The sequence below is a fragment of the Hyperolius riggenbachi genome, chromosome 2 (genome assembly GCF_040937935.1).
Source record: "Hyperolius riggenbachi isolate aHypRig1 chromosome 2, aHypRig1.pri, whole genome shotgun sequence".
Classification (NCBI taxonomy): domain Eukaryota; kingdom Metazoa; phylum Chordata; class Amphibia; order Anura; family Hyperoliidae; genus Hyperolius; species Hyperolius riggenbachi.
Genome location: NC_090647.1, coordinates 301,453,902 through 301,480,984, shown reverse-complemented (window position 1 = coordinate 301,480,984; position 27,083 = coordinate 301,453,902). Strand labels below are relative to the sequence as shown.

General features: G+C 47.1%; 54 non-coding genes across 54 annotated transcripts; all 54 read right to left on the bottom strand.

The window, feature by feature from the left end:
* Nucleotides 1–88: 88 nt before the first annotated feature.
* TRNAD-GUC (transfer RNA aspartic acid (anticodon GUC)) lies at nt 89–160 on the bottom strand. The gene has a single exon. It is a non-coding gene; the product is annotated as a tRNA-Asp (tRNA).
* Nucleotides 161–842: 682 nt separating this feature from the next.
* Nucleotides 843–916, bottom strand: TRNAI-AAU (transfer RNA isoleucine (anticodon AAU)). Its single transcript has one exon. It is a non-coding gene; the product is annotated as a tRNA-Ile (tRNA).
* A 121-nt stretch (nt 917–1,037) lies between these two features.
* Nucleotides 1,038–1,109, bottom strand: TRNAD-GUC (transfer RNA aspartic acid (anticodon GUC)). The gene has a single exon. It is a non-coding gene; the product is annotated as a tRNA-Asp (tRNA).
* A 682-nt stretch (nt 1,110–1,791) lies between these two features.
* TRNAI-AAU (transfer RNA isoleucine (anticodon AAU)) lies at nt 1,792–1,865 on the bottom strand. The gene has a single exon. It is a non-coding gene; the product is annotated as a tRNA-Ile (tRNA).
* A 121-nt stretch (nt 1,866–1,986) lies between these two features.
* Nucleotides 1,987–2,058, bottom strand: TRNAD-GUC (transfer RNA aspartic acid (anticodon GUC)). The gene has a single exon. It is a non-coding gene; the product is annotated as a tRNA-Asp (tRNA).
* Nucleotides 2,059–2,740: 682 nt separating this feature from the next.
* TRNAI-AAU (transfer RNA isoleucine (anticodon AAU)) lies at nt 2,741–2,814 on the bottom strand. The gene has a single exon. It is a non-coding gene; the product is annotated as a tRNA-Ile (tRNA).
* A 121-nt stretch (nt 2,815–2,935) lies between these two features.
* On the bottom strand, nt 2,936–3,007 carry TRNAD-GUC (transfer RNA aspartic acid (anticodon GUC)). The gene has a single exon. It is a non-coding gene; the product is annotated as a tRNA-Asp (tRNA).
* A 682-nt stretch (nt 3,008–3,689) lies between these two features.
* On the bottom strand, nt 3,690–3,763 carry TRNAI-AAU (transfer RNA isoleucine (anticodon AAU)). Its single transcript has one exon. It is a non-coding gene; the product is annotated as a tRNA-Ile (tRNA).
* A 121-nt stretch (nt 3,764–3,884) lies between these two features.
* TRNAD-GUC (transfer RNA aspartic acid (anticodon GUC)) lies at nt 3,885–3,956 on the bottom strand. Its single transcript has one exon. It is a non-coding gene; the product is annotated as a tRNA-Asp (tRNA).
* A 682-nt stretch (nt 3,957–4,638) lies between these two features.
* On the bottom strand, nt 4,639–4,712 carry TRNAI-AAU (transfer RNA isoleucine (anticodon AAU)). The gene has a single exon. It is a non-coding gene; the product is annotated as a tRNA-Ile (tRNA).
* A 121-nt stretch (nt 4,713–4,833) lies between these two features.
* Nucleotides 4,834–4,905, bottom strand: TRNAD-GUC (transfer RNA aspartic acid (anticodon GUC)). The gene has a single exon. It is a non-coding gene; the product is annotated as a tRNA-Asp (tRNA).
* A 682-nt stretch (nt 4,906–5,587) lies between these two features.
* On the bottom strand, nt 5,588–5,661 carry TRNAI-AAU (transfer RNA isoleucine (anticodon AAU)). Its single transcript has one exon. It is a non-coding gene; the product is annotated as a tRNA-Ile (tRNA).
* Nucleotides 5,662–5,782: 121 nt separating this feature from the next.
* Nucleotides 5,783–5,854, bottom strand: TRNAD-GUC (transfer RNA aspartic acid (anticodon GUC)). The gene has a single exon. It is a non-coding gene; the product is annotated as a tRNA-Asp (tRNA).
* Nucleotides 5,855–6,536: 682 nt separating this feature from the next.
* Nucleotides 6,537–6,610, bottom strand: TRNAI-AAU (transfer RNA isoleucine (anticodon AAU)). The gene has a single exon. It is a non-coding gene; the product is annotated as a tRNA-Ile (tRNA).
* A 121-nt stretch (nt 6,611–6,731) lies between these two features.
* On the bottom strand, nt 6,732–6,803 carry TRNAD-GUC (transfer RNA aspartic acid (anticodon GUC)). The gene has a single exon. It is a non-coding gene; the product is annotated as a tRNA-Asp (tRNA).
* Nucleotides 6,804–7,485: 682 nt separating this feature from the next.
* Nucleotides 7,486–7,559, bottom strand: TRNAI-AAU (transfer RNA isoleucine (anticodon AAU)). The gene has a single exon. It is a non-coding gene; the product is annotated as a tRNA-Ile (tRNA).
* Nucleotides 7,560–7,680: 121 nt separating this feature from the next.
* Nucleotides 7,681–7,752, bottom strand: TRNAD-GUC (transfer RNA aspartic acid (anticodon GUC)). The gene has a single exon. It is a non-coding gene; the product is annotated as a tRNA-Asp (tRNA).
* A 682-nt stretch (nt 7,753–8,434) lies between these two features.
* On the bottom strand, nt 8,435–8,508 carry TRNAI-AAU (transfer RNA isoleucine (anticodon AAU)). The gene has a single exon. It is a non-coding gene; the product is annotated as a tRNA-Ile (tRNA).
* Nucleotides 8,509–8,629: 121 nt separating this feature from the next.
* Nucleotides 8,630–8,701, bottom strand: TRNAD-GUC (transfer RNA aspartic acid (anticodon GUC)). Its single transcript has one exon. It is a non-coding gene; the product is annotated as a tRNA-Asp (tRNA).
* Nucleotides 8,702–9,383: 682 nt separating this feature from the next.
* Nucleotides 9,384–9,457, bottom strand: TRNAI-AAU (transfer RNA isoleucine (anticodon AAU)). The gene has a single exon. It is a non-coding gene; the product is annotated as a tRNA-Ile (tRNA).
* Nucleotides 9,458–9,578: 121 nt separating this feature from the next.
* TRNAD-GUC (transfer RNA aspartic acid (anticodon GUC)) lies at nt 9,579–9,650 on the bottom strand. Its single transcript has one exon. It is a non-coding gene; the product is annotated as a tRNA-Asp (tRNA).
* Nucleotides 9,651–10,332: 682 nt separating this feature from the next.
* TRNAI-AAU (transfer RNA isoleucine (anticodon AAU)) lies at nt 10,333–10,406 on the bottom strand. The gene has a single exon. It is a non-coding gene; the product is annotated as a tRNA-Ile (tRNA).
* A 121-nt stretch (nt 10,407–10,527) lies between these two features.
* TRNAD-GUC (transfer RNA aspartic acid (anticodon GUC)) lies at nt 10,528–10,599 on the bottom strand. The gene has a single exon. It is a non-coding gene; the product is annotated as a tRNA-Asp (tRNA).
* A 682-nt stretch (nt 10,600–11,281) lies between these two features.
* TRNAI-AAU (transfer RNA isoleucine (anticodon AAU)) lies at nt 11,282–11,355 on the bottom strand. The gene has a single exon. It is a non-coding gene; the product is annotated as a tRNA-Ile (tRNA).
* A 121-nt stretch (nt 11,356–11,476) lies between these two features.
* Nucleotides 11,477–11,548, bottom strand: TRNAD-GUC (transfer RNA aspartic acid (anticodon GUC)). Its single transcript has one exon. It is a non-coding gene; the product is annotated as a tRNA-Asp (tRNA).
* A 682-nt stretch (nt 11,549–12,230) lies between these two features.
* TRNAI-AAU (transfer RNA isoleucine (anticodon AAU)) lies at nt 12,231–12,304 on the bottom strand. The gene has a single exon. It is a non-coding gene; the product is annotated as a tRNA-Ile (tRNA).
* A 121-nt stretch (nt 12,305–12,425) lies between these two features.
* Nucleotides 12,426–12,497, bottom strand: TRNAD-GUC (transfer RNA aspartic acid (anticodon GUC)). Its single transcript has one exon. It is a non-coding gene; the product is annotated as a tRNA-Asp (tRNA).
* Nucleotides 12,498–13,179: 682 nt separating this feature from the next.
* Nucleotides 13,180–13,253, bottom strand: TRNAI-AAU (transfer RNA isoleucine (anticodon AAU)). The gene has a single exon. It is a non-coding gene; the product is annotated as a tRNA-Ile (tRNA).
* A 121-nt stretch (nt 13,254–13,374) lies between these two features.
* Nucleotides 13,375–13,446, bottom strand: TRNAD-GUC (transfer RNA aspartic acid (anticodon GUC)). The gene has a single exon. It is a non-coding gene; the product is annotated as a tRNA-Asp (tRNA).
* A 682-nt stretch (nt 13,447–14,128) lies between these two features.
* TRNAI-AAU (transfer RNA isoleucine (anticodon AAU)) lies at nt 14,129–14,202 on the bottom strand. The gene has a single exon. It is a non-coding gene; the product is annotated as a tRNA-Ile (tRNA).
* A 121-nt stretch (nt 14,203–14,323) lies between these two features.
* On the bottom strand, nt 14,324–14,395 carry TRNAD-GUC (transfer RNA aspartic acid (anticodon GUC)). Its single transcript has one exon. It is a non-coding gene; the product is annotated as a tRNA-Asp (tRNA).
* A 682-nt stretch (nt 14,396–15,077) lies between these two features.
* Nucleotides 15,078–15,151, bottom strand: TRNAI-AAU (transfer RNA isoleucine (anticodon AAU)). The gene has a single exon. It is a non-coding gene; the product is annotated as a tRNA-Ile (tRNA).
* Nucleotides 15,152–15,272: 121 nt separating this feature from the next.
* On the bottom strand, nt 15,273–15,344 carry TRNAD-GUC (transfer RNA aspartic acid (anticodon GUC)). Its single transcript has one exon. It is a non-coding gene; the product is annotated as a tRNA-Asp (tRNA).
* Nucleotides 15,345–16,026: 682 nt separating this feature from the next.
* Nucleotides 16,027–16,100, bottom strand: TRNAI-AAU (transfer RNA isoleucine (anticodon AAU)). Its single transcript has one exon. It is a non-coding gene; the product is annotated as a tRNA-Ile (tRNA).
* An 875-nt stretch (nt 16,101–16,975) lies between these two features.
* Nucleotides 16,976–17,049, bottom strand: TRNAI-AAU (transfer RNA isoleucine (anticodon AAU)). Its single transcript has one exon. It is a non-coding gene; the product is annotated as a tRNA-Ile (tRNA).
* Nucleotides 17,050–17,170: 121 nt separating this feature from the next.
* On the bottom strand, nt 17,171–17,242 carry TRNAD-GUC (transfer RNA aspartic acid (anticodon GUC)). The gene has a single exon. It is a non-coding gene; the product is annotated as a tRNA-Asp (tRNA).
* A 682-nt stretch (nt 17,243–17,924) lies between these two features.
* Nucleotides 17,925–17,998, bottom strand: TRNAI-AAU (transfer RNA isoleucine (anticodon AAU)). The gene has a single exon. It is a non-coding gene; the product is annotated as a tRNA-Ile (tRNA).
* A 121-nt stretch (nt 17,999–18,119) lies between these two features.
* On the bottom strand, nt 18,120–18,191 carry TRNAD-GUC (transfer RNA aspartic acid (anticodon GUC)). Its single transcript has one exon. It is a non-coding gene; the product is annotated as a tRNA-Asp (tRNA).
* A 682-nt stretch (nt 18,192–18,873) lies between these two features.
* Nucleotides 18,874–18,947, bottom strand: TRNAI-AAU (transfer RNA isoleucine (anticodon AAU)). The gene has a single exon. It is a non-coding gene; the product is annotated as a tRNA-Ile (tRNA).
* A 121-nt stretch (nt 18,948–19,068) lies between these two features.
* On the bottom strand, nt 19,069–19,140 carry TRNAD-GUC (transfer RNA aspartic acid (anticodon GUC)). Its single transcript has one exon. It is a non-coding gene; the product is annotated as a tRNA-Asp (tRNA).
* Nucleotides 19,141–19,822: 682 nt separating this feature from the next.
* TRNAI-AAU (transfer RNA isoleucine (anticodon AAU)) lies at nt 19,823–19,896 on the bottom strand. The gene has a single exon. It is a non-coding gene; the product is annotated as a tRNA-Ile (tRNA).
* Nucleotides 19,897–20,017: 121 nt separating this feature from the next.
* Nucleotides 20,018–20,089, bottom strand: TRNAD-GUC (transfer RNA aspartic acid (anticodon GUC)). The gene has a single exon. It is a non-coding gene; the product is annotated as a tRNA-Asp (tRNA).
* A 682-nt stretch (nt 20,090–20,771) lies between these two features.
* On the bottom strand, nt 20,772–20,845 carry TRNAI-AAU (transfer RNA isoleucine (anticodon AAU)). Its single transcript has one exon. It is a non-coding gene; the product is annotated as a tRNA-Ile (tRNA).
* A 121-nt stretch (nt 20,846–20,966) lies between these two features.
* On the bottom strand, nt 20,967–21,038 carry TRNAD-GUC (transfer RNA aspartic acid (anticodon GUC)). Its single transcript has one exon. It is a non-coding gene; the product is annotated as a tRNA-Asp (tRNA).
* Nucleotides 21,039–21,720: 682 nt separating this feature from the next.
* Nucleotides 21,721–21,794, bottom strand: TRNAI-AAU (transfer RNA isoleucine (anticodon AAU)). Its single transcript has one exon. It is a non-coding gene; the product is annotated as a tRNA-Ile (tRNA).
* A 121-nt stretch (nt 21,795–21,915) lies between these two features.
* Nucleotides 21,916–21,987, bottom strand: TRNAD-GUC (transfer RNA aspartic acid (anticodon GUC)). The gene has a single exon. It is a non-coding gene; the product is annotated as a tRNA-Asp (tRNA).
* A 682-nt stretch (nt 21,988–22,669) lies between these two features.
* On the bottom strand, nt 22,670–22,743 carry TRNAI-AAU (transfer RNA isoleucine (anticodon AAU)). The gene has a single exon. It is a non-coding gene; the product is annotated as a tRNA-Ile (tRNA).
* Nucleotides 22,744–23,618: 875 nt separating this feature from the next.
* TRNAI-AAU (transfer RNA isoleucine (anticodon AAU)) lies at nt 23,619–23,692 on the bottom strand. Its single transcript has one exon. It is a non-coding gene; the product is annotated as a tRNA-Ile (tRNA).
* Nucleotides 23,693–23,813: 121 nt separating this feature from the next.
* Nucleotides 23,814–23,885, bottom strand: TRNAD-GUC (transfer RNA aspartic acid (anticodon GUC)). The gene has a single exon. It is a non-coding gene; the product is annotated as a tRNA-Asp (tRNA).
* A 682-nt stretch (nt 23,886–24,567) lies between these two features.
* TRNAI-AAU (transfer RNA isoleucine (anticodon AAU)) lies at nt 24,568–24,641 on the bottom strand. The gene has a single exon. It is a non-coding gene; the product is annotated as a tRNA-Ile (tRNA).
* Nucleotides 24,642–24,762: 121 nt separating this feature from the next.
* On the bottom strand, nt 24,763–24,834 carry TRNAD-GUC (transfer RNA aspartic acid (anticodon GUC)). Its single transcript has one exon. It is a non-coding gene; the product is annotated as a tRNA-Asp (tRNA).
* A 682-nt stretch (nt 24,835–25,516) lies between these two features.
* On the bottom strand, nt 25,517–25,590 carry TRNAI-AAU (transfer RNA isoleucine (anticodon AAU)). The gene has a single exon. It is a non-coding gene; the product is annotated as a tRNA-Ile (tRNA).
* Nucleotides 25,591–26,465: 875 nt separating this feature from the next.
* On the bottom strand, nt 26,466–26,539 carry TRNAI-AAU (transfer RNA isoleucine (anticodon AAU)). The gene has a single exon. It is a non-coding gene; the product is annotated as a tRNA-Ile (tRNA).
* A 121-nt stretch (nt 26,540–26,660) lies between these two features.
* TRNAD-GUC (transfer RNA aspartic acid (anticodon GUC)) lies at nt 26,661–26,732 on the bottom strand. The gene has a single exon. It is a non-coding gene; the product is annotated as a tRNA-Asp (tRNA).
* Between the last annotated feature and the right edge of the window lie 351 nt (nt 26,733–27,083).

Here is a 27,083-nt window from a genome sequence, read left to right as displayed (position 1 = left end):
GCTGGAAAATGTTAGTGAAAGGGCTGAACAAACGTTATTCCTAGGCTAGACACATGGAGATAAACAAAGTTTAAGAAGCAAAAGCTGCCTCCCTGTCGGGGAATTGAACCCCGGTCTCCCGCGTGACAGGCGGGGATACTGACCACTATACTAACGAGGATAACCCTGGGCTTTGTCCTCTCAAGAACACAGAGATGGACAAAACCAACCAACTAGCAAATTCAAAGGCTACTCTTCAAAAGCACCTCCCACAGTCTTTCCAGTTCAGGTTTCCTTTAAACTGTATCTTCAGTCACAGAAGTAGGGCAGTAGTGCTTTCCATGTAGCCAGGCTGGAATCCAGTAGCCAATTACAACTAGTAGTGATTTGTTTCCATAAATCCTGAAATGATCTTTTTGCTCACTACCTTTCCTAACGGTCACCGAGGCCACATTCTGTCCTGAATGTGGCCTCTAGGGTTTGTTTGGTTTTGCTTTTGGGTAGAGGTTATTCTGTGAAATAGATTGTGTTTCAATTTTGTGTTAGGCGCAAAAGACAAGCAACGGTATTTCCATACAGCTGAAAGGAGAGCAGCAGTATTGCTGGGAAAGAAAAAGCAGTTGGCAAAGTTGTATGCAAAGTAGGTAACTGTTTTTGCATGCCATGTAAAAGGACATTTCCAATGAGGGGGGAGTGCGATTTCATCTCCTTGAAACCATGACAACAGTCCTGGGTGTACAGAGGGCTCGCTGCCTTTAGCAGAGTCAACTGATGGAAAGAGGGTCAGTGATCTCCAGTGCAGAAGCAACGACTGCTTTCACAGTGCCCAGACAGGCAGAGTGAAAAGTCTAAGCGCACACCTGTGGCCCGTACAGGGATCGAACCCGCGACCTTGGCGTTATTAGCACCACGCTCTAACCAACTGAGCTAACCGGCCATGGCACTGTGAGTCTCCACCACCAGCAAGGGGGCTGGAAAATGTTAGTGAAAGGGCTGAACAAACGTTATTCCTAGGCTAGACACATGGAGATAAACAAAGTTTAAGAAGCAAAAGCTGCCTCCCCGTCGGGGAATTGAACCCCGGTCTCCCGCGTGACAGGCGGGGATACTGACCACTATACTAACGAGGATAACCCTGGGCTTTGTTCTCTCAAGAACACAGAGATGGACAAAACCAACCAACTAGCAAATTCAAAGGCTACTCTTCAAAAGCACCTCCCACAGTCTTTCCAGTTCAGGTTTCCTTTAAACTGTATCTTCAGTCACAGAAGTAGGGCAGTAGTGCTTTCCATGTAGCCAGGCTGGAATCCAGTAGCCAATTACAACTAGTAGTGATTTGTTTCCATAAATCCTGAAATGATCTTTTTGCTCACTACCTTTCCTAACGGTCACCGAGGCCACATTCTGTCCTGAATGTGGCCTCTAGGGTTTGTTTGGTTTTGCTTTTGGGTAGAGGTTATTCTGTGAAATAGATTGTGTTTCAATTTTGTGTTAGGTGCAAAAGACAAGCAACGGTATTTCCATACAGCTGAAAGGAGAGCAGCAGTATTGCTGGGAAAGAAAAAGCAGTTGGCAAAGTTGTATGCAAAGTAGGTAACTGTTTTTGCATGCCATGTAAAAGGACATTTCCAATGAGGGGGGAGTGTGATTTCATCTCCTTGAAACCATGACAACCGTCCTGGGTGTACAGAGGGCTCGCTGCCTTTAGCAGAGTCAACTGATGGAAAGAGGGTCAGTGATCTCCAGTGCAGAAGCAACGACTGCTTTCACAGTGCCCAGACAGGCAGAGTGAAAAGTCTAAGCGCACACCTGTGGCCCGTACGGGGATCGAACCCACGACCTTGGCGTTATTAGCACCACGCTCTAACCAACTGAGCTAACCGGCCATGGCACTGTGAGTCTCCACCACCAGCAAGGGGGCTGGAAAATGTTAGTGAAAGGGCTGAACAAACGTTATTCCTAGGCTAGACAAATGGAGATAAACAAAGTTTAAGAAGCAAAAGCCGCCTCCCCGTCGGGGAATTGAACCCCGGTCTCCCACGTGACAGGCGGGGATACTGACCACTATACTAACGAGGATAACCCTGGGCTTTGTCCTCTCAAGAACACAGAGATGGACAAAACCAACCAACTAGCAAATTCAAAGGCTACTCTTCAAAAGCACCTCCCACAGTCTTTCCAGTTCAGGTTTCCTTTAAACTGTATCTTCAGTCACAGAAGTAGGGCAGTAGTGCTTTCCATGTAGCCAGGCTGGAATCCAGTAGCCAATTACAACTAGTAGTGATTTGTTTCCATAAATCCTGAAATGACCTTTTTGCTCACTACCTTTCCTAACGGTCACCGAGGCCACATTCTGTCCTGAATGTGGCCTCTAGGGTTTGTTTGGTTTTGCTTTTGGGTAGAGGTTATTCTGTGAAATAGATTGTGTTTCAATTTTGTGTTAGGTGCAAAAGACAAGCAACGGTATTTCCATACAGCTGAAAGGAGAGCAGCAGTATTGCTGGGAAAGAAAAAGCAGTTGGCAAAGTTGTATGCAAAGTAGGTAACTGTTTTTGCATGCCATGTAAAAGGACATTTCCAATGAGGGGGGAGTGCGATTTAATCTCCTTGAAACCATGACAACAGTCCTGGGTGTACAGAGGGCTCGCTGCCTTTAGCAGAGTCAACTGATGGAAAGAGGGTCAGTGATCTCCAGTGCAGAAGCAACGACTGCTTTCACAGTGCCCAGACAGGCAGAGTGAAAAGTCTAAGCGCACACCTGTGGCCCGTACGGGGATCGAACCCGCGACCTTGGCGTTATTAGCACCACGCTCTAACCAACTGAGCTAACCGGCCATGGCACTGTGAGTCTCCACCACCAGCAAGGGGGCTGGAAAATGTTAGTGAAAGGGCTGAACAAACGTTATTCCTAGGCTAGACACATGGAGATAAACAAAGTTTAAGAAGCAAAAGCTGCCTCCCCGTCGGGGAATTGAACCCCGGTCTCCCGCGTGACAGGCGGGGATACTGACCACTATACTAACGAGGATAACCCTGTGCTTTGTCCTCTCAAGAACACAGAGATGGACAAAACCAACCAACTAGCAAATTCAAAGGCTACTCTTCAAAAGCACCTCCCACAGTCTTTCCAGTTCAGGTTTCCTTTAAACTGTATCTTCAGTCACAGAAGTAGGGCAGTAGTGCTTTCCATGTAGCCAGGCTGGAATCCAGTAGCCAATTACAACTAGTAGTGATTTGTTTCCATAAATCCTGAAATGATCTTTTTGCTCACTACCTTTCCTAACGGTCACCGAGGCCACATTCTGTCCTGAATGTGGCCTCTAGGGTTTGTTTGGTTTTGCTTTTGGGTAGAGGTTATTCTGTGAAATAGATTGTGTTTCAATTTTGTGTTAGGCGCAAAAGACAAGCAACGGTATTTCCATACAGCTGAAAGGAGAGCAGCAGTATTGCTGGGAAAGAAAAAGCAGTTGGCAAAGTTGTATGCAAAGTAGGTAACTGTTTTTGCATGCCATGTAAAAGGACATTTCCAATGAGGGGGGAGTGCGATTTCATCTCCTTGAAACCATGACAACAGTCCTGGGTGTACAGAGGGCTCGCTGCCTTTAGCAGAGTCAACTGATGGAAAGAGGGTCAGTGATCTCCAGTGCAGAAGCAACGACTGCTTTCACAGTGCCCAGACAGGCAGAGTGAAAAGTCTAAGCGCACACCTGTGGCCCGTACGGGGATCGAACCCGCGACCTTGGCGTTATTAGCACCACGCTCTAACCAACTGAGCTAACCGGCCATGGCACTGTGAGTCTCCACCACCAGCAAGGGGGCTGGAAAATGTTAGTGAAAGGGCTGAACAAACGTTATTCCTAGGCTAGACACATGGAGATAAACAAAGTTTAAGAAGCAAAAGCTGCCTCCCCGTCGGGGAATTGAACCCCGGTCTCCCGCGTGACAGGCGGGGATACTGACCACTATACTAACGAGGATAACCCTGGGCTTTGTTCTCTCAAGAACACAGAGATGGACAAAACCAACCAACTAGCAAATTCAAAGGCTACTCTTCAAAAGCACCTCCCACAGTCTTTCCAGTTCAGGTTTCCTTTAAACTGTATCTTCAGTCACAGAAGTAGGGCAGTAGTGCTTTCCATGTAGCCAGGCTGGAATCCAGTAGCCAATTACAACTAGTAGTGATTTGTTTCCATAAATCCTGAAATGATCTTTTTGCTCACTACCTTTCCTAACGGTCACCGAGGCCACATTCTGTCCTGAATGTGGCCTCTAGGGTTTGTTTGGTTTTGCTTTTGGGTAGAGGTTATTCTGTGAAATAGATTGTGTTTCAATTTTGTGTTAGGTGCAAAAGACAAGCAACGGTATTTCCATACAGCTGAAAGGAGAGCAGCAGTATTGCTGGGAAAGAAAAAGCAGTTGGCAAAGTTGTATGCAAAGTAGGTAACTGTTTTTGCATGCCATGTAAAAGGACATTTCCAATGAGGGGGGAGTGTGATTTCATCTCCTTGAAACCATGACAACCGTCCTGGGTGTACAGAGGGCTCGCTGCCTTTAGCAGAGTCAACTGATGGAAAGAGGGTCAGTGATCTCCAGTGCAGAAGCAACGACTGCTTTCACAGTGCCCAGACAGGCAGAGTGAAAAGTCTAAGCGCACACCTGTGGCCCGTACGGGGATCGAACCCGCGACCTTGGCGTTATTAGCACCACACTCTAACCAACTGAGCTAACCGGCCATGGCACTGTGAGTCTCCACCACCAGCAAGGGGGCTGGAAAATGTTAGTGAAAGGGCTGAACAAACGTTATTCCTAGGCTAGACACATGGAGATAAACAAAGTTTAAGAAGCAAAAGCTGCCTCCCCGTCGGGGAATTGAACCCCGGTCTCCCGCGTGACAGGCGGGGATACTGACCACTATACTAACGAGGATAACCCTGGGCTTTGTCCTCTCAAGAACACAGAGATGGACAAAACCAACCAACTAGCAAATTCAAAGGCTACTCTTCAAAAGCACCTCCCACAGTCTTTCCAGTTCAGGTTTCCTTTAAACTGTATCTTCAGTCACAGAAGTAGGGCAGTAGTGCTTTCCATGTAGCCAGGCTGGAATCCAGTAGCCAATTACAACTAGTAGTGATTTGTTTCCATAAATCCTGAAATGATCTTTTTGCTCACTACCTTTCCTAACGGTCACCGAGGCCACATTCTGTCCTGAATGTGGCCTCTAGGGTTTGTTTGGTTTTGCTTTTGGGTAGAGGTTATTCTGTGAAATAGATTGTGTTTCAATTTTGTGTTAGGTGCAAAAGACAAGCAACGGTATTTCCATACAGCTGAAAGGAGAGCAGCAGTATTGCTGGGAAAGAAAAAGCAGTTGGCAAAGTTGTATGCAAAGTAGGTAACTGTTTTTGCATGCCATGTAAAAGGACATTTCCAATGAGGGGGGAGTGCGATTTAATCTCCTTGAAACCATGACAACAGTCCTGGGTGTACAGAGGGCTCGCTGCCTTTAGCAGAGTCAACTGATGGAAAGAGGGTCAGTGATCTCCAGTGCAGAAGCAACGACTGCTTTCACAGTGCCCAGACAGGCAGAGTGAAAAGTCTAAGCGCACACCTGTGGCCCGTACGGGGATCGAACCCGCGACCTTGGCGTTATTAGCACCACGCTCTAACCAACTGAGCTAACCGGCCATGGCACTGTGAGTCTCCACCACCAGCAAGGGGGCTGGAAAATGTTAGTGAAAGGGCTGAACAAACGTTATTCCTAGGCTAGACACATGGAGATAAACAAAGTTTAAGAAGCAAAAGCTGCCTCCCCGTCGGGGAATTGAACCCCGGTCTCCCGCGTGACAGGCGGGGATACTGACCACTATACTAACGAGGATAACCCTGGGCTTTGTCCTCTCAAGAACACAGAGATGGACAAAACCAACCAACTAGCAAATTCAAAGGCTACTCTTCAAAAGCACCTCCCACAGTCTTTCCAGTTCAGGTTTCCTTTAAACTGTATCTTCAGTCACAGAAGTAGGGCAGTAGTGCTTTCCATGTAGCCAGGCTGGAATCCAGTAGCCAATTACAACTAGTAGTGATTTGTTTCCATAAATCCTGAAATGATCTTTTTGCTCACTACCTTTCCTAACGGTCACCGAGGCCACATTCTGTCCTGAATGTGGCCTCTAGGGTTTGTTTGGTTTTGCTTTTGGGTAGAGGTTATTCTGTGAAATAGATTGTGTTTCAATTTTGTGTTAGGTGCAAAAGACAAGCAACGGTATTTCCATACAGCTGAAAGGAGAGCAGCAGTATTGCTGGGAAAGAAAAAGCAGTTGGCAAAGTTGTATGCAAAGTAGGTAACTGTTTTTGCATGCCATGTAAAAGGACATTTCCAATGAGGGGGGAGTGTGATTTCATCTCCTTGAAACCATGACAACCGTCCTGGGTGTACAGAGGGCTCGCTGCCTTTAGCAGAGTCAACTGATGGAAAGAGGGTCAGTGATCTCCAGTGCAGAAGCAACGACTGCTTTCACAGTGCCCAGACAGGCAGAGTGAAAAGTCTAAGCGCACACCTGTGGCCCGTACGGGGATCGAACCCACGACCTTGGCGTTATTAGCACCACGCTCTAACCAACTGAGCTAACCGGCCATGGCATTCTGAGTCTCCACCACCAGCAAGGGGGCTGGAAAATGTTAGTGAAAGGGCTGAACAAACGTTATTCCTAGGCTAGACACATGGAGATAAACAAAGTTTAAGAAGCAAAAGCTGCCTCCCCGTCGGGGAATTGAACCCCGGTCTCCCGCGTGACAGGCGGGGATACTGACCACTATACTAACGAGGATAACCCTGGGCTTTGTCCTCTCAAGAACACAGAGATGGACAAAACCAACCAACTAGCAAATTCAAAGGCTACTCTTCAAAAGCACCTCCCACAGTCTTTCCAGTTCAGGTTTCCTTTAAACTGTATCTTCAGTCACAGAAGTAGGGCAGTAGTGCTTTCCATGTAGCCAGGCTGGAATCCAGTAGCCAATTACAACTAGTAGTGATTTGTTTCCATAAATCCTGAAATGATCTTTTTGCTCACTACCTTTCCTAACGGTCACCGAGGCCACATTCTGTCCTGAATGTGGCCTCTAGGGTTTGTTTGGTTTTGCTTTTGGGTAGAGGTTATTCTGTGAAATAGATTGTGTTTCAATTTTGTGTTAGGTGCAAAAGACAAGCAACGGTATTTCCATACAGCTGAAAGGAGAGCAGCAGTATTGCTGGGAAAGAAAAAGCAGTTGGCAAAGTTGTATGCAAAGTAGGTAACTGTTTTTGCATGCCATGTAAAAGGACATTTCCAATGAGGGGGGAGTGCGATTTCATCTCCTTGAAACCATGACAACAGTCCTGGGTGTACAGAGGGCTCGCTGCCTTTAGCAGAGTCAACTGATGGAAAGAGGGTCAGTGATCTCCAGTGCAGAAGCAACGACTGCTTTCACAGTGCCCAGACAGGCAGAGTGAAAAGTCTAAGCGCACACCTGTGGCCCGTACGGGGATCGAACCCGCGACCTTGGCGTTATTAGCACCACGCTCTAACCAACTGAGCTAACCGGCCATGGCACTGTGAGTCTCCACCACCAGCAAGGGGGCTGGAAAATGTTAGTGAAAGGGCTGAACAAACGTTATTCCTAGGCTAGACACATGGAGATAAACAAAGTTTAAGAAGCAAAAGCTGCCTCCCCGTCGGGGAATTGAACCCCGGTCTCCCGCGTGACAGGCGGGGATACTGACCACTATACTAACGAGGATAACCCTGGGCTTTGTCCTCTCAAGAACACAGAGATGGACAAAACCAACCAACTAGCAAATTCAAAGGCTACTCTTCAAAAGCACCTCCCACAGTCTTTCCAGTTCAGGTTTCCTTTAAACTGTATCTTCAGTCACAGAAGTAGGGCAGTAGTGCTTTCCATGTAGCCAGGCTGGAATCCAGTAGCCAATTACAACTAGTAGTGATTTGTTTCCATAAATCTTGAAATGATCTTTTTGCTCACTACCTTTCCTAACGGTCACCGAGGCCACATTCTGTCCTGAATGTGGCCTCTAGGGTTTGTTTGGTTTTGCTTTTGGGTAGAGGTTATTCTGTGAAATAGATTGTGTTTCAATTTTGTGTTAGGCGCAAAAGACAAGCAACGGTATTTCCATACAGCTGAAAGGAGAGCAGCAGTATTGCTGGGAAAGAAAAAGCAGTTGGCAAAGTTGTATGCAAAGTAGGTAACTGTTTTTGCATGCCATGTAAAAGGACATTTCCAATGAGGGGGGAGTGCGATTTCATCTCCTTGAAACCATGACAACAGTCCTGGGTGTACAGAGGGCTCGCTGCCTTTAGCAGAGTCAACTGATGGAAAGAGGGTCAGTGATCTCCAGTGCAGAAGCAACGACTGCTTTCACAGTGCCCAGACAGGCAGAGTGAAATGTCTAAGCGCACACCTGTGGCCCGTACGGGGATCGAACCCGCAACCTTGGCATTATTAGCACCACGCTCTAACCAACTGAGCTAACCGGCCATGGCACTGTGAGTCTCCACCACCAGCAAGGGGGCTGGAAAATGTTAGTGAAAGGGCTGAACAAACGTTATTCCTAGGCTAGACACATGGAGATAAACAAAGTTTAAGAAGCAAAAGCTGCCTCCCCGTCGGGGAATTGAACCCCGGTCTCCCGCGTGACAGGCGGGGATACTGACCACTATACTAACGAGGATAACCTTGGGCTTTGTCCTCTCAAGAACACAGAGATGGACAAAACCAACCAACTAGCAAATTCAAAGGCTACTCTTCAAAAGCACCTCCCACAGTCTTTCCAGTTCAGGTTTCCTTTAAACTGTATCTTCAGTCACAGAAGTAGGGCAGTAGTGCTTTCCATGTAGCCAGGCTGGAATCCAGTAGCCAATTACAACTAGTAGTGATTTGTTTCCATAAATCCTGAAATGATCTTTTTGCTCACTACCTTTCCTAACGGTCACCGAGGCCACATTCTGTCCTGAATGTGGCCTCTAGGGTTTGTTTGGTTTTGCTTTTGGGTAGAGGTTATTCTGTGAAATAGATTGTGTTTCAATTTTGTGTTAGGTGCAAAAGACAAGCAACGGTATTTCCATACAGCTGAAAGGAGAGCAGCAGTATTGCTGGGAAAGAAAAAGCAGTTGGCAAAGTTGTATGCAAAGTAGGTAACTGTTTTTGCATGCCATGTAAAAGGACATTTCCAATGAGGGGGGAGTGCGATTTCATCTCCTTGAAACCATGACAACCGTCCTGGGTGTACAGAGGGCTCGCTGCCTTTAGCAGAGTCAACTGATGGAAAGAGGGTCAGTGATCTCCAGTGCAGAAGCAACGACTGCTTTCACAGTGCCCAGACAGGCAGAGTGAAAAGTCTAAGCGCACACCTGTGGCCCGTACGGGGATCGAACCCACGACCTTGACGTTATTAGCACCACGCTCTAACCAACTGAGCTAACCGGCCATGGCACTGTGAGTCTCCACCACCAGCAAGGGGGCTGGAAAATGTTAGTGAAAGGGCTGAACAAACGTTATTCCTAGGCTAGACACATGGAGATAAACAAAGTTTAAAAAGCAAAAGCTGCCTCCCCGTCGGGGAATTGAACCCCGGTCTCCCGCGTGACAGGCGGGGATACTGACCACTATACTAACGAGGATAACCCTGGGCTTTGTCCTCTCAAGAACACAGAGATGGACAAAACCAACCAACTAGCAAATTCAAAGGCTACTCTTCAAAAGCACCTCCCACAGTCTTTCCAGTTCAGGTTTCCTTTAAACTGTATCTTCAGTCACAGAAGTAGGGCAGTAGTGCTTTCCATGTAGCCAGGCTGGAATCCAGTAGCCAATTACAACTAGTAGTGATTTGTTTCCATAAATCCTGAAATGATCTTTTTGCTCACTACCTTTCCTAACGGTCACCGAGGCCACATTCTGTCCTGAATGTGGCCTCTAGGGTTTGTTTGGTTTTGCTTTTGGGTAGAGGTTATTCTGTGAAATAGATTGTGTTTCAATTTTGTGTTAGGCGCAAAAGACAAGCAACGGTATTTCCATACAGCTGAAAGGAGAGCAGCAGTATTGCTGGGAAAGAAAAAGCAGTTGGCAAAGTTGTATGCAAAGTAGGTAACTGTTTTTGCATGCCATGTAAAAGGACATTTCCAATGAGGGGGGAGTGCGATTTCATCTCCTTGAAACCATGACAACAGTCCTGGGTGTACAGAGGGCTCGCTGCCTTTAGCAGAGTCAACTGATGGAAAGAGGGTCAGTGATCTCCAGTGCAGAAGCAACGACTGCTTTCACAGTGCCCAGACAGGCAGAGTAAAAAGTCTAAGCGCACACCTGTGGCCCGTACGGGGATCGAACCCGCGACCTTGGCGTTATTAGCACCACGCTCTAACCAACTGAGCTAACCGGCCATGGCACTGTGAGTCTCCACCACCAGCAAGGGGGCTGGAAAATGTTAGTGAAAGGGCTGAACAAACGTTATTCCTAGGCTAGACACATGGAGATAAACAAAGTTTAAGAAGCAAAAGCTGCCTCCCCGTCGGGGAATTGAACCCCGGTCTCCCGCGTGACAGGCGGGGATACTGACCACTATACTAACGAGGATAACCCTGGGCTTTGTCCTCTCAAGAACACAGAGATGGACAAAACCAACCAACTAGCAAATTCAAAGGCTACTCTTCAAAAGCACCTCCCACAGTCTTTCCAGTTCAGGTTTCCTTTAAACTGTATCTTCAGTCACAGAAGTAGGGCAGTAGTGCTTTCCATGTAGCCAGGCTGGAATCCAGTAGCCAATTACAACTAGTAGTGATTTGTTTCCATAAATCCTGAAATGATCTTTTTGCTCACTACCTTTCCTAACGGTCACCGAGGCCACATTCTGTCCTGAATGTGGCCTCTAGGGTTTGTTTGGTTTTGCTTTTGGGTAGAGGTTATTCTGTGAAATAGATTGTGTTTCAATTTTGTGTTAGGTGCAAAAGACAAGCAACGGTATTTCCATACAGCTGAAAGGAGAGCAGCAGTATTGCTGGGAAAGAAAAAGCAGTTGGCAAAGTTGTATGCAAAGTAGGTAACTGTTTTTGCATGCCATGTAAAAGGACATTTCCAATGAGGGGGGAGTGCGATTTCATCTCCTTGAAACCATGACAACAGTCCTGGGTGTACAGAGGGCTCGCTGCCTTTAGCAGAGTCAACTGATGGAAAGAGGGTCAGTGATCTCCAGTGCAGAAGCAACGACTGCTTTCACAGTGCCCAGACAGGCAGAGTGAAAAGTCTAAGCGCACACCTGTGGCCCATACGGGGATCAAACCCGCGACCTTGGCATTATTAGCACCACGCTCTAACCAACTGAGCTAACCGGCCATGGCACTGTGAGTCTCCACCACCAGCAAGGGGGCTGGAAAATGTTAGTGAAAGGGCTGAACAAACGTTATTCCTAGGCTAGACACATGGAGATAAACAAAGTTTAAGAAGCAAAAGCTGCCTCCCCGTCGGGGAATTGAACCCCGGTCTCCCGCGTGACAGGCGGGGATACTGACCACTATACTAACGAGGATAACCCTGGGCTTTGTCCTCTCAAGAACACAGAGATGGACAAAACCAACCAACTAGCAAATTCAAAGGCTACTCTTCAAAAGCACCTCCCACAGTCTTTCCAGTTCAGGTTTCCTTTAAACTGTATCTTCAGTCACAGAAGTAGGGCAGTAGTGCTTTCCATGTAGCCAGGCTGGAATCCAGTAGCCAATTACAACTAGTAGTGATTTGTTTCCATAAATCTTGAAATGATCTTTTTGCTCACTACCTTTCCTAACGGTCACCGAGGCCACATTCTGTCCTGAATGTGGCCTCTAGGGTTTGTTTGGTTTTGCTTTTGGGTAGAGGTTATTCTGTGAAATAGATTGTGTTTCAATTTTGTGTTAGGCGCAAAAGACAAGCAACGGTATTTCCATACAGCTGAAAGGAGAGCAGCAGTATTGCTGGGAAAGAAAAAGCAGTTGGCAAAGTTGTATGCAAAGTAGGTAACTGTTTTTGCATGCCATGTAAAAGGACATTTCCAATGAGGGGGGAGTGCGATTTCATCTCCTTGAAACCATGACAACAGTCCTGGGTGTACAGAGGGCTCGCTGCCTTTAGCAGAGTCAACTGATGGAAAGAGGGTCAGTGATCTCCAGTGCAGAAGCAACGACTGCTTTCACAGTGCCAAAACAGGCAGAGTGAAAAGTCTAAGCGCACACCTGTGGCCCGTACGGGGATTGAACCCGCAACCTTGGCGTTATTAGCACCACGCTCTAACCAACTGAGCTAACCGGCCATGGCACTGTGAGTCTCCACCACCAGCAAGGGGGCTGGAAAATGTTAGTGAAAGGGCTGAACAAACGTTATTCCTAGGCTAGACACATGGAGATAAACAAAGTTTAAGAAGCAAAAGCTGCCTCCCCGTCGGGGAATTGAACCCCGGTCTCCCACGTGACAGGCGGGGATACTGACCACTATACTAACGAGGATAACCTTGGGCTTTGTCCTCTCAAGAACACAGAGATGGACAAAACCAACCAACTAGCAAATTCAAAGGCTACTCTTCAAAAGCACCTCCCACAGTCTTTCCAGTTCAGGTTTCCTTTAAACTGTATCTTCAGTCACAGAAGTAGGGCAGTAGTGCTTTCCATGTAGCCAGGCTGGAATCCAGTAGCCAATTACAACTAGTAGTGATTTGTTTCCATAAATCCTGAAATGATCTTTTTGCTCACTACCTTTCCTAACGGTCACCGAGGCCACATTCTGTCCTGAATGTGGCCTCTAGGGTTTGTTTGGTTTTGCTTTTGGGTAGAGGTTATTCTGTGAAATAGATTGTGTTTCAATTTTGTGTTAGGTGCAAAAGACAAGCAACGGTATTTCCATACAGCTGAAAGGAGAGCAGCAGTATTGCTGGGAAAGAAAAAGCAGTTGGCAAAGTTGTATGCAAAGTAGGTAACTGTTTTTGCATGCCATGTAAAAGGACATTTCCAATGAGGGGGGAGTGCGATTTAATCTCCTTGAAACCATGACAACAGTCCTGGGTGTACAGAGGGCTCGCTGCCTTTAGCAGAGTCAACTGATGGAAAGAGGGTCAGTGATCTCCAGTGCAGAAGCAACGACTGCTTTCACAGTGCCCAGACAGGCAGAGTGAAAAGTCTAAGCGCACACCTGTGGCCCGTACAGGGATCGAACCCGCGACCTTGGCGTTATTAGCACCACGCTCTAACCAACTGAGCTAACCGGCCATGGCACTGCGAGTCTCCACCACCAGCAAGGGGGCTGGAAAATGTTAGTGAAAGGGCTGAACAAACATTATTCCTAGGCTAGACACATGGAGATAAACAAAGTTTAAGAAGCAAAAGCTGCCTCCCCGTCGGGGAATTGAACCCCGGTCTCCCGCGTGACAGGCGGGGATACTGACCACTATACTAACGAGGATAACCCTGGGCTTTGTCCTCTCAAGAACACAGAGATGGACCAAACCAACCAACTAGCAAATTCAAAGGCTACTCTTCAAAAGCACCTCCCACAGTCTTTCCAGTTCAGGTTTCCTTTAAACTGTATCTTCAGTCACAGAAGTAGGGCAGTAGTGCTTTCCATGTAGCCAGGCTGGAATCCAGTAGCCAATTACAACTAGTAGTGATTTGTTTCCATAAATCCTGAAATGATCTTTTTGCTCACTACCTTTCCTAACGGTCACCGAGGCCACATTCTGTACTGAATGTGGCCTCTAGGGTTTGTTTGGTTTTGCTTTTGGGTAGAGGTTATTCTGTGAAATAGATTGTGTTTCAATTTTGTGTTAGGTGCAAAAGACAAGCAACGGTATTTCCATACAGCTGAAAGGAGAGCAGCAGTATTGCTGGGAAAGAAAAAGCAGTTGGCAAAGTTGTATGCAAAGTAGGTAACTGTTTTTGCAGGCCATGTAAAAGGACATTTCCAATGAGGGGGGAGTGCGATTTAATCTCCTTGAAACCATGACAACAGTCCTGGGTGTACAGAGGGCTCGCTGCCTTTAGCAGAGTCAACTGATGGAAAGAGGGTCAGTGATCTCAAATGCAGAAGCAACGACTGCTTTCACAGTGCCCAGACAGGCAGAGTGAAAAGTCTAAGCGCACACCTGTGGCCCGTACGGGGATCGAACCCGCGACCTTGGCGTTATTAGCACCACGCTCTAACCAACTGAGCTAACCGGCCATGGCACTGTGAGTCTCCACCACCAGCAAGGGGGCTGGAAAATGTTAGTGAAAGGGCTGAACAAACGTTATTCCTAGGCTAGACACATGGAGATAAACAAAGTTTAAGAAGCAAAAGCTGCCTCCCCGTCGGGGAATTGAACCCCGGTCTCCCGCGTGACAGGCGGGGATACTGACCACTATACTAACGAGGATAACCCTGGGCTTTGTCCTCTCAAGAACACGGAGATGGACAAAACCAACCAACTAGCAAATTCAAAGGCTACTCTTCAAAAGCACCTCCCACAGTCTTTCCAGTTCAGGTTTCCTTTAAACTGTATCTTCAGTCACAGAAGTAGGGCAGTAGTGCTTTCCATGTAGCCAGGCTGGAATCCAGTAGCCAATTACAACTAGTAGTGATTTGTTTCCATAAATCTTGAAATGATCTTTTTGCTCACTACCTTTCCTAACGGTCACCGAGGCCACATTCTGTCCTGAATGTGGCCTCTAGGGTTTGTTTGGTTTTGCTTTTGGGTAGAGGTTATTCTGTGAAATAGATTGTGTTTCAATTTTGTGTTAGGCGCAAAAGACAAGCAACGGTATTTCCATACAGCTGAAAGGAGAGCAGCAGTATTGCTGGGAAAGAAAAAGCAGTTGGCAAAGTTGTATGCAAAGTAGGTAACTGTTTTTGCATGCCATGTAAAAGGACATTTCCAATGAGGGGGGAGTGCGATTTCATCTCCTTGAAACCATGACAACAGTCCTGGGTGTACAGAGGGCTCGCTGCCTTTAGCAGAGTCAACTGATGGAAAGAGGGTCAGTGATCTCCAGTGCAGAAGCAACGACTGCTTTCACAGTGCCCAGACAGGCAGAGTGAAAAGTCTAAGCGCACACCTGTGGCCCGTACGGGGATCGAACCCGCAACCTTGGCGTTATTAGCACCACGCTCTAACCAACTGAGCTAACCGGCCATGGCACTGTGAGTCTCCACCACCAGCAAGGGGGCTGGAAAATGTTAGTGAAAGGGCTGAACAAACGTTATTCCTAGGCTAGACACATGGAGATAAACAAAGTTTAAGAAGCAAAAGCTGCCTCCCCGTCGGGGAATTGAACCCCGGTCTCCCGCGTGACAGGCGGGGATACTGACCACTATACTAACGAGGATAACCCTGGGCTTTGTCCTCTCAAGAACACAGAGATGGACAAAACCAACCAACTAGCAAATTCAAAGGCTACTCTTCAAAAGCACCTCCCACAGTCTTTCCAGTTCAGGTTTCCTTTAAACTGTATCTTCAGTCACAGAAGTAGGGCAGTAGTGCTTTCCATGTAGCCAGGCTGGAATCCAGTAGCCAATTACAACTAGTAGTGATTTGTTTCCATAAATCCTGAAATGATCTTTTTGCTCACTACCTTTCCTAACGGTCACCGAGGCCACATTCTGTCCTGAATGTGGCCTCTAGGGTTTGTTTGGTTTTGCTTTTGGGTAGAGGTTATTCTGTGAAATAGATTGTGTTTCAATTTTGTGTTAGGTGCAAAAGACAAGCAACGGTATTTCCATACAGCTGAAAGGAGAGCAGCAGTATTGCTGGGAAAGAAAAAGCAGTTGGCAAAGTTGTATGCAAAGTAGGTAACTGTTTTTGCATGCCATGTAAAAGGACATTTCCAATGAGGGGGGAGTGCGATTTAATCTCCTTGAAACCATGACAACAGTCCTGGGTGTACAGAGGGCTCGCTGCCTTTAGCAGAGTCAACTGATGGAAAGAGGGTCAGTGATCTCCAGTGCAGAAGCAACGACTGCTTTCACAGTGCCCAGACAGGCAGAGTGAAAAGTCTAAGCGCACACCTGTGGCCCGTACGGGGATCGAACCCGCGACCTTGGCGTTATTAGCACCACGCTCTAACCAACTGAGCTAACCGACCATGGCACTGTGAGTCTCCACCACCAGCAAGGGGGCTGGAAAATGTTAGTGAAAGGGCTGAACAAACGTTATTCCTAGGCTAGACACATGGAGATAAACAAAGTTTAAGAAGCAAAAGCTGCCTCCCCGTCGGAGAATTGAACCCCAGTCTCCCGCGTGACAGGCGGGGATACTGACCACTATACTAACAAGGATAACCCTGGGCTTTGTCCTCTCAAGAACACAGAGATGGACAAAACCAACCAACTAGCAAATTCAAAGGCTACTCTTCAAAAGCACCTCCCACAGTCTTTCCAGTTCAGGTTTCCTTTAAACTGTATCTTCAGTCACAGAAGTAGGGCAGTATTGCTTTCCATGTAGCCAGGCTGGAATCCAGTAGCCAATTACAACTAGTAGTGATTTGTTTCCATAAATCCTGAAATGATCTTTTTGCTCACTACCTTTCCTAACGGTCACCGAGGCCACATTCTGTCCTGAATGTGGCCTCTAGGGTTTGTTTGGTTTTGCTTTTGGGTAGAGGTTATTCTGTGAAATAGATTGTGTTTCAATTTTGTGTTAGGTGCAAAAGACAAGCAACGGTATTTCCATACAGCTGAAAGGAGAGCAGCAGTATTGCTGGGAAAGAAAAAGCAGTTGGCAAAGTTGTATGCAAAGTAGGTAACTGTTTTTGCATGCCATGTAAAAGGACATTTCCAATGAGGGGGGAGTGCGATTTCATCTCCTTGAAACCATGACAACAGTCCTGGGTGTACAGAGGGCTCGCTGCCTTTAGCAGAGTCAACTGATGGAAAGAGGGTCAGTGATCTCCAGTGCAGAAGCAACGACTGCTTTCACAGTGCCCAGACAGGCAGAGTGAAAAGTCTAAGCGCACACCTGTGGCCCGTACGGGGATCGAACCCGCGACCTTGGCGTTATTAGCACCACGCTCTAACCAACTGAGCTAACCGGCCATGGCACTGTGAGTCTCCACCACCAGCAAGGGGGCTGGAAAATGTTAGTGAAAGGGCTGAACAAACGTTATTCCTAGGCTAGACACATGGAGATGAACAAAGTTTAAGAAGCAAAAGCTGCCTCCCCGTCGGGGAATTGAACCCCGGTCTCCCGCGTGACAGGCAGGGATACTGACCACTATACTAACGAGGATAACCCTGGGCTTTGTGCTCTGAAGAACACAGAGATGGACAAAACCAACCAACTAGCAAATTCAAAGGCTACTCTTCAAAAGCACCTCCCACAGTCTTTCCAGTTCAGGTTTACTTTAAACTGTATCTTCAGTCACAGAAGTAGGGCAGTAGTGCTTTCCATGTAGCCAGGCTGGAATCCAGTAGCCAATTACAACTAGTAGTGATTTGTTTCCATAAATCCTGAAATGATCTTTTTGCTCACTACCTTTCCTAACGGTCACCGAGGCCACATTCTGTCCTGAATGTGGCCTCTAGGGTTTGTTTGGTTTTGCTTTTGGGTAGAGGTTATTCTGTGAAATAGATTGTGTTTCAATTTTGTGTTAGGTGCAAAAGACAAGCAACGGTATTTCCATACAGCTGAAAGGAGAGCAGCAGTATTGCTGGGAAAGAAAAAGCAGTTGGCAAAGTTGTATGCAAAGTAGGTAACTGTTTTTGCATGCCATGTAAAAGGACATTTCCAATGAGGGGGGAGTGCGATTTCATCTCCTTGAAACCATGACAACCGTCCTGGGTGTACAGAGGGCTCACTGCCTTTAGCAGAGTCAACTGATGGAAAGAGGGTCAGTGATCTCCAGTGCAGAAGCAACGACTGCTTTCACAGTGCCCAGACAGGCAGAGTGAAAAGTCTAAGCGCACACCTGTGGCCCGTACGGGGATCGAACCCGCGACCTTGGCGTTATTAGCACCACGCTCTAACCAACTGAGCTAACCGGCCATGGCACTGTGAGTCTCCACCACCAGCAAGGGGGCTGGAAAATGTTAGTGAAAGGGCTGAACAAACGTTATTCCTAGGCTAGACACATGGAGATAAACAAAGTTTAAGAAGCAAAAGCTGCCTCCCCGTCGGGGAATTGAACCCCGGTCTCCCGCGTGACAGGCGGGGATACTGACCACTATACTAACGAGGATAACCCTGGGCTTTGTCCTCTCAAGAACACAGAGATGGACAAAACCAACCAACTAGCAAATTCAAAGGCTACTCTTCAAAAGCACCTCCCACAGTCTTTCCAGTTCAGGTTTCCTTTAAACTGTATCTTCAGTCACAGAAGTAGGGCAGTAGTGCTTTCCATGTAGCCAGGCTGGAATCCAGTAGCCAATTACAACTAGTAGTGATTTGTTTCCATAAATCCTGAAATGATCTTTTTGCTCACTACCTTTCCTAACGGTCACCGAGGCCACATTCTGTCCTGAATGTGGCCTCTAGGGTTTGTTTGGTTTTGCTTTTGGGTAGAGGTTATTCTGTGAAATAGATTGTGTTTCAATTTTGTGTTAGGCGCAAAAGACAAGCAACGGTATTTCCATACAGCTGAAAGGAGAGCAGCAGTATTGCTGGGAAAGAAAAAGCAGTTGGCAAAGTTGTATGCAAAGTAGGTAACTGTTTTTGCATGCCATGTAAAAGGACATTTCCAATGAGGGGGGAGTGCGATTTCATCTCCTTGAAACCATGACAACAGTCCTGGGTGTACAGAGGGCTCGCTGCCTTTAGCAGAGTCAACTGATGGAAAGAGGGTCAGTGATCTCCAGTGCAGAAGCAACGACTGCTTTCACAGTGCCCAGACAGGCAGAGTGAAAAGTCTAAGCGCACACCTGTGGCCCGTACGGGGATCGAACCCGCGACCTTGGCGTTATTAGCACCACGCTCTAACCAACTGAGCTAACCGGCCATGGCACTGTGAGTCTCCACCACCAGCAAGGGGGCTGGAAAATGTTAGTGAAAGGGCTGAACAAATGTTATTCCTAGGCTAGACACATGGAGATAAACAAAGTTTAAGAAGCAAAAGCTGCCTCCCCGTCGGGGAATTGAACCCCGGTCTCCCACGTGACAGGCGGGGATACTGACCACTATACTAACGAGGATAACCCTGGGCTTTGTCCTCTCAAGAACACAGAGATGGACAAAACCAACCAACTAGCAAATTCAAAGGCTACTCTTCAAAAGCACCTCCCACAGTCTTTCCAGTTCAGGTTTCCTTTAAACTGTATCTTCAGTCACAGAAGTAGGGCAGTAGTGCTTTCCATGTAGCCAGGCTGGAATCCAGTAGCCAATTACAACTAGTAGTGATTTGTTTCCATAAATCCTGAAATGATCTTTTTGCTCACTACCTTTCCTAACGGTCACCGAGGCCACATTCTGTCCTGAATGTGGCCTCTAGGGTTTGTTTGGTTTTGCTTTTGGGTAGAGGTTATTCTGTGAAATAGATTGTGTTTCAATTTTGTGTTAGGTGCAAAAGACAAGCAACGGTATTTCCATACAGCTGAAAGGAGAGCAGCAGTATTGCTGGGAAAGAAAAAGCAGTTGGCAAAGTTGTATGCAAAGTAGGTAACTGTTTTTGCATGCCATGTAAAAGGACATTTCCAATGAGGGGGGAGTGCGATTTCATCTCCTTGAAACCATGACAACAGTCCTGGGTGTACAGAGGGCTCGCTGCCTTTAGCAGAGTCAACTGATGGAAAGAGGGTCAGTGATCTCCAGTGCAGAAGCAACGACTGCTTTCACAGTGCCCAGACAGGCAGAGTGAAAATTCTAAGCGCACACCTGTGGCCCGTACGGGGATCGAACCCGCGACCTTGGCGTTATTAGCACCACGCTCTAACCAACTGAGCTAACCGGCCATGGCACTGTGAGTCTCCACCACCAGCAAGGGGGCTGGAAAATGTTAGTGAAAGGGCTGAACAAACGTTATTCCTAGGCTAGACACATGGAGATAAACAAAGTTTAAGAAGCAAAAGCTGCCTCCCCGTCGGGGAATTGAACCCCGGTCTCCCGCGTGACAGGCGGGGATACTGACCACTATACTAACGAGGATAACCCTGGGCTTTGTCCTCTCAAGAACACAGAGATGGACAAAACCAACCAACTAGCAAATTCAAAGGCTACTCTTCAAAAGCACCTCCCACAGTCTTTCCAGTTCAGGTTTCCTTTAAACTGTATCTTCAGTCACAGAAGTAGGGCAGTAGTGCTTTCCATGTAGCCAGGCTGGAATCCAGTAGCCAATTACAACTAGTAGTGATTTGATTCCATAAATCCTGAAATGATCTTTTTGCTCACTACCTTTCCTAACGGTCACCGAGGCCACATTCTGTCCTGAATGTGGCCTCTAGGGTTTGTTTGGTTTTGCTTTTGGGTAGAGGTTATTCTGTGAAATAGATTGTGTTTCAATTTTGTGTTAGGTGCAAAAGACAAGCAACGGTATTTCCATACAGCTGAAAGGAGAGCAGCAGTATTGCTGGGAAAGAAAAAGCAGTTGGCAAAGTTGTATGCAAAGTAGGTAACTGTTTTTGCATGCCATGTAAAAGGACATTTCCAATGAGGGGGGAGTGCGATTTCATCTCCTTGAAACCATGACAACAGTCCTGGGTGTACAGAGGGCTCGCTGCCTTTAGCAGAGTCAACTGATGGAAAGAGGGTCAGTGATCTCCAGTGCAGAAGCAACGACTGCTTTCACAGTGCCCAGACAGGCAGAGTGAAAAGTCTAAGCGCACACCTGTAGCCCGTACGGGGATCGAACCCGCGACCTTGGCATTATTAGCACCACGCTCTAACCAACTGAGCTAACCGGCCATGGCACTGTGAGTCTCCACCACCAGCAAGGGGGCTGGAAAATGTTAGTGAAAGGGCTGAACAAACGTTATTCCTAGGCTAGACACATGGAGATAAACAAAGTTTAAGAAGCAAAAGCTGCCTCCCCGTCGGGGAATTGAACCCCGGTCTCCCGCGTGACAGGCGGGGATACTGACCACTATACTAACGAGGATAACCCTGGGCTTTGTCCTCTCAAGAACACAGAGATGGACAAAACCAACCAACTAGCAAATTCAAAGGCTACTCTTCAAAAGCACCTCCCACAGTCTTTCCAGTTCAGGTTTCCTTTAAACTGTATCTTCAGTCACAGAAGTAGGGCAGTAGTGCTTTCCATGTAGCCAGGCTGGAATCCAGTAGCCAATTACAACTAGTAGTGATTTGTTTCCATAAATCTTGAAATGATCTTTTTGCTCACTACCTTTCCTAACGGTCACCGAGGCCACATTCTGTCCTGAATGTGGCCTCTAGGGTTTGTTTGGTTTTGCTTTTGGGTAGAGGTTATTCTGTGAAATAGATTGTGTTTCAATTTTGTGTTAGGCGCAAAAGACAAGCAACGGTATTTCCATACAGCTGAAAGGAGAGCAGCAGTATTGCTGGGAAAGAAAAAGCAGTTGGCAAAGTTGTATGCAAAGTAGGTAACTGTTTTTGCATGCCATGTAAAAGGACATTTCCAATGAGGGGGGAGTGCGATTTCATCTCCTTGAAACCATGACAACAGTCCTGGGTGTACAGAGGGCTCGCTGCCTTTAGCAGAGTCAACTGATGGAAAGAGGGTCAGTGATCTCCAGTGCAGAAGCAACGACTGCTTTCACAGTGCCCAGACAGGCAGAGTGAAAAGTCTAAGCGCACACCTGTGGCCCGTACGGGGATCGAACCCGCGACCTTGGCGTTATTAGCACCACGCTCTAACCAACTGAGCTAACCGGCCATGGCACTGTGAGTCTCCACCACCAGCAAGGGGGCTGGAAAATGTTAGTGAAAGGGCTGAACAAACGTTATTCCTAGGCTAGACACATGGAGATAAACAAAGTTTAAGAAGCAAAAGCTGCCTCCCCGTCGGGGAATTGAACCCCGGTCTCCCGCGTGACAGGCGGGGATACTGACCACTATACTAACGAGGATAACCCTGGGCTTTGTCCTCTCAAGAACACAGAGATGGACAAAACCAACCAACTAGCAAATTCAAAGGCTACTCTTCAAAAGCACCTCCCACAGTCTTTCCAGTTCAGGTTTCCTTTAAACTGTATCTTCAGTCACAGAAGTAGGGCAGTAGTGCTTTCCATGTAGCCAGGCTGGAATCCAGTAGCCAATTACAACTAGTAGTGATTTGTTTCCATAAATCCTGAAATGATCTTTTTGCTCACTACCTTTCCTAACGGTCACCGAGGCCACATTCTGTCCTGAATGTGGCCTCTAGGGTTTGTTTGGTTTTGCTTTTGGGTAGAGGTTATTCTGTGAAATAGATTGTGTTTCAATTTTGTGTTAGGTGCAAAAGACAAGCAACGGTATTTCCATACAGCTGAAAGGAGAGCAGCAGTATTGCTGGGAAAGAAAAAGCAGTTGGCAAAGTTGTATGCAAAGTAGGTAACTGTTTTTGCATGCCATGTAAAAGGACATTTCCAATGAGGGGGGAGTGCGATTTAATCTCCTTGAAACCATGACAACAGTCCTGGGTGTACAGAGGGCTCGCTGCCTTTAGCAGAGTCAACTGATGGAAAGAGGGTCAGTGATCTCCAGTGCAGAAGCAACGACTGCTTTCACAGTGCCCAGACAGGCAGAGTGAAAAGTCTAAGCGCACACCTGTGGCCCGTACGGGGATCGAACCCGCGACCTTGGCGTTATTAGCACCACGCTCTAACCAACTGAGCTAACCGGCCATGGCACTGTGAGTCTCCACCACCAGCAAGGGGGCTGGAAAATGTTAGTGAAAGGGCTGAACAAACGTTATTCCTAGGCTAGACACATGGAGATAAACATAGTTTAAGAAGCAAAAGCTGCCTCCCCGTCGGGGAATTGAACCCCGGTCTCCCGCGTGACAGCCAGGGATACTGACCACTATACTAACGAGGATAACCCTGGGCTTTGTCCTCTCAAGAACACAGAGATGGACAAAACCAACCAACTAGCAAATTCAAAGGCTACTCTTCAAAAGCACCTCCCACAGTCTTTCCAGTTCAGGTTTCCTTTAAACTGTATCTTCAGTCACAGAAGTAGGGCAGTAGTGCTTTCCATGTAGCCAGGCTGGAATCCAGTAGCCAATTACAACTAGTAGTGATTTGTTTCCATAAATCCTGAAATGATCTTTTTGCTCACTACCTTTCCTAACGGTCACCGAGGCCACATTCTGTCCTGAATGTGGCCTCTAGGGTTTGTTTGGTTTTGCTTTTGGGTAGAGGTTATTCTGTGAAATAGATTGTGTTTCAATTTTGTGTTAGGCGCAAAAGACAAGCAACGGTATTTCCATACAGCTGAAAGGAGAGCAGCAGTATTGCTGGGAAAGAAAAAGCAGTTGGCAAAGTTGTATGCAAAGTAGGTAACTGTTTTTGCATGCCATGTAAAAGGACATTTCCAATGAGGGGGGAGTGCGATTTCATCTCCTTGAAACCATGACAACAGTCCTGGGTGTACAGAGGGCTCGCTGCCTTTAGCAGAGTCAACTGATGGAAAGAGGGTCAGTGATCTCCAGTGCAGAAGCAACGACTGCTTTCACAGTGCCCAGACAGGCAGAGTGAAAAGTCTAAGCGCACACCTGTGGCCCGTACGGGGATCAAACCCGCGACCTTGGCGTTATTAGCACCACGCTCTAACCAACTGAGCTAACCGGCCATGGCACTGTGAGTCTCCACCACCAGCAAGGGGGCTGGAAAATGTTAGTGAAAGGGCTGAACAAACGTTATTCCTAGGCTAGACACATGGAGATAAACAAAGTTTAAGAAGCAAAAGCTGCCTCCCCGTCGGGGAATTGAACCCCGGTCTCCCGCGTGACAGGCGGGGATACTGACCACTATACTAACGAGGATAACCCTGGGCTTTGTCCTCTCAAGAACACAGAGATGGACAAAACCAACCAACTAACAAATTCAAAGGCTACTCTTCAAAAGCACCTCCCACAGTCTTTCCAGTTCAGGTTTCCTTTAAACTGTATCTTCAGTCACAGAAGTAGGGCAGTAGTGCTTTCCATGTAGCCAGGCTGGAATCCAGTAGCCAATTACAACTAGTAGTGATTTGTTTCCATAAATCCTGAAATGATCTTTTTGCTCACTACCTTTCCTAACGGTCACCGAGGCCACATTCTGTCCTGAATGTGGCCTCTAGGGTTTGTTTGGTTTTGCTTTTGGGTAGAGGTTATTCTGTGAAATAGATTGTGTTTCAATTTTGTGTTAGGTGCAAAAGACAAGCAACGGTATTTCCATACAGCTGAAAGGAGAGCAGCAGTATTGCTGGGAAAGAAAAAGCAGTTGGCAAAGTTGTATGCAAAGTAGGTAACTGTTTTTGCATGCCATGTAAAAGGACATTTCCAATGAGGGGGGAGTGCGATTTCATCTCCTTGAAACCATGACAACAGTCCTGGGTGTACAGAGGGCTCGCTGCCTTTAGCAGAGTCAACTGATGGAAAGAGGGTCAGTGATCTCCAGTGCAGAAGCAACGACTGCTTTCACAGTGCCCAGAAAGGCAGAGTGAAAAGTCTAAGCGCACACCTGTGGCCCGTACGGGGATCGAACCCGCGACCTTGGCGTTATTAGCACCACGCTCTAACCAACTGAGCTAACCGGCCATGGCACTGTGAGTCTCCACCACCAGCAAGGGGGCTGGAAAATGTTAGTGAAAGGGCTGAACAAACGTTATTCCTAGGCTAGACACATGGAGATAAACAAAGTTTAAGAAGCAAAAGCTGCCTCCCCGTCGGGGAATTGAACCCCGGTCTCCCGCGTGACAAGCGGGGATACTGACCACTATACTAACGAGGATAACCCTGGGCTTTGTCCTCTCAAGAACACAGAGATGGACAAAACCAACCAACTAGCAAATTCAAAGGCTACTCTTCAAAAGCACCTCCCACAGTCTTTCCAGTTCAGGTTTCCTTTAAACTGTATCTTCAGTCACAGAAGTAGGGCAGTAGTGCTTTCCATGTAGCCAGGCTGGAATCCAGTAGCCAATTACAACTAGTAGTGATTTGTTTCCATAAATCCTGAAATGATCTTTTTGCTCACTACCTTTCCTAACGGTCACCGAGGCCACATTCTGTCCTGAATGTGGCCTCTAGGGTTTGTTTGGTTTTGCTTTTGGGTAGAGGTTATTCTGTGAAATAGATTGTGTTTCAATTTTGTGTTAGGTGCAAAAGACAAGCAACGGTATTTCCATACAGCTGAAAGGAGAGCAGCAGTATTGCTGGGAAAGAAAAAGCAGTTGGCAAAGTTGTATGCAAAGTAGGTAACTGTTTTTGCATGCCATGTAAAAGGACATTTCCAATGAGGGGGGAGTGCGATTTCATCTCCTTGAAACCATGACAACAGTCCTGGGTGTACAGAGGGCTCGCTGCCTTTAGCAGAGTCAACTGATGGAAAGAGGGTCAGTGATCTCCAGTGCAGAAGCAACGACTGCTTTCACAGTGCCCAGACAGGCAGAGTGAAAAGTCTAAGCGCACACCTGTGGCCCGTACGGGGATCGAACCCGCGACCTTGGCGTTATTAGCACCACGCTCTAACCAACTGAGCTAACCGGCCATGGCACTGTGAGTCTCCACCACCAGCAAGGGGGCTGGAAAATGTTAGTGAAAGGGCTGAACAAACGTTATTCCTAGGCTAGACACATGGAGATAAACAAAGTTTAAGAAGCAAAAGCTGCCTCCCCGTCGGGGAATTGAACCCCGGTCTCCCGCGTGACAGGCGGGGATACAGACTACTATACTAACGAGGATAACCCTGGGCTTTGTCCTCTCAAGAACACAGAGATGGACAAAACCAACCAACTAGCAAATTCAAAGGCTACTCTTCAAAAGCACCTCCCACAGTCTTTCCAGTTCAGGTTTCCTTTAAACTGTATCTTCAGTCACAGAAGTAGGGCAGTAGTGCTTTCCATGTAGCCAGGCTGGAATCCAGTAGCCAATTACAACTAGTAGTGATTTGTTTCCATAAATCCTGAAATGATCTTTTTGCTCACTACCTTTCCTAACGGTCACCGAGGCCACATTCTGTCCTGAATGTGGCCTCTAGGGTTTGTTTGGTTTTGCTTTTGGGTAGAGGTTATTCTGTGAAATAGATTGTGTTTCAATTTTGTGTTAGGTGCAAAAGACAAGCAACGGTATTTCCATACAGCTGAAAGGAGAGCAGCAGTATTGCTGGGAAAGAAAAAGCAGTTGGCAAAGTTGTATGCAAAGTAGGTAACTGTTTTTGCATGCCATGTAAAAGGACATTTCCAATGAGGGGGGAGTGCGATTTCATCTCCTTGAAACCATGATAACAGTCCTGGGTGTACAGAGGGCTCGCTGCCTTTAGCAGAGTCAACTGATGGAAAGAGGGTCAGTGATCTCCAGTGCAGAAGCAACGACTGCTTTCACAGTGCCCAGACAGGCAGAGTGAAAAGTCTAAGCGCACACCTGTGGCCCGTACGGGGATCGAACCCGCGACCTTGGCGTTATTAGCACCACGCTCTAACCAACTGAGCTAACCGGCCATGGCACTGGGAGTCTCCACCACCAGCAAGGGGGCTGGAAAATGTTAGTGAAAGGGCTGAACAAACGTTATTCCTAGGCTAGACACATGGAGATAAACAAAGTTTAAGAAGCAAAAGCTGCCTCCCCATCGGGGAATTGAACCCCGGTCTCCCGCGTGACAGGCAGGGATACTGACCACTATACTAACGAGGATAAACCTGGGCTTTGTCCTCTCAAGAACACAGAGATGGACAAAACCAACCAACTAGCAAATTCAAAGGCTACTCTTCAAAAGCACCTCCCACAGTCTTTCCAGTTCAGGTTTCCTTTAAACTGTATCTTCAGTCACAGAAGTAGGGCAGTAGTGCTTTCCATGTAGCCAGGCTGGAATCCAGTAGCCAATTACAACTAGTAGTGATTTGTTTCCATAAATCCTGAAATGATCTTTTTGCTCACTACCTTTCCTAACGGTCACCGAGGCCACATTCTGTCCTGAATGTGGCCTCTAGGGTTTGTTTGGTTTTGCTTTTGGGTAGAGGTTATTCTGTGAAATAGATTGTGTTT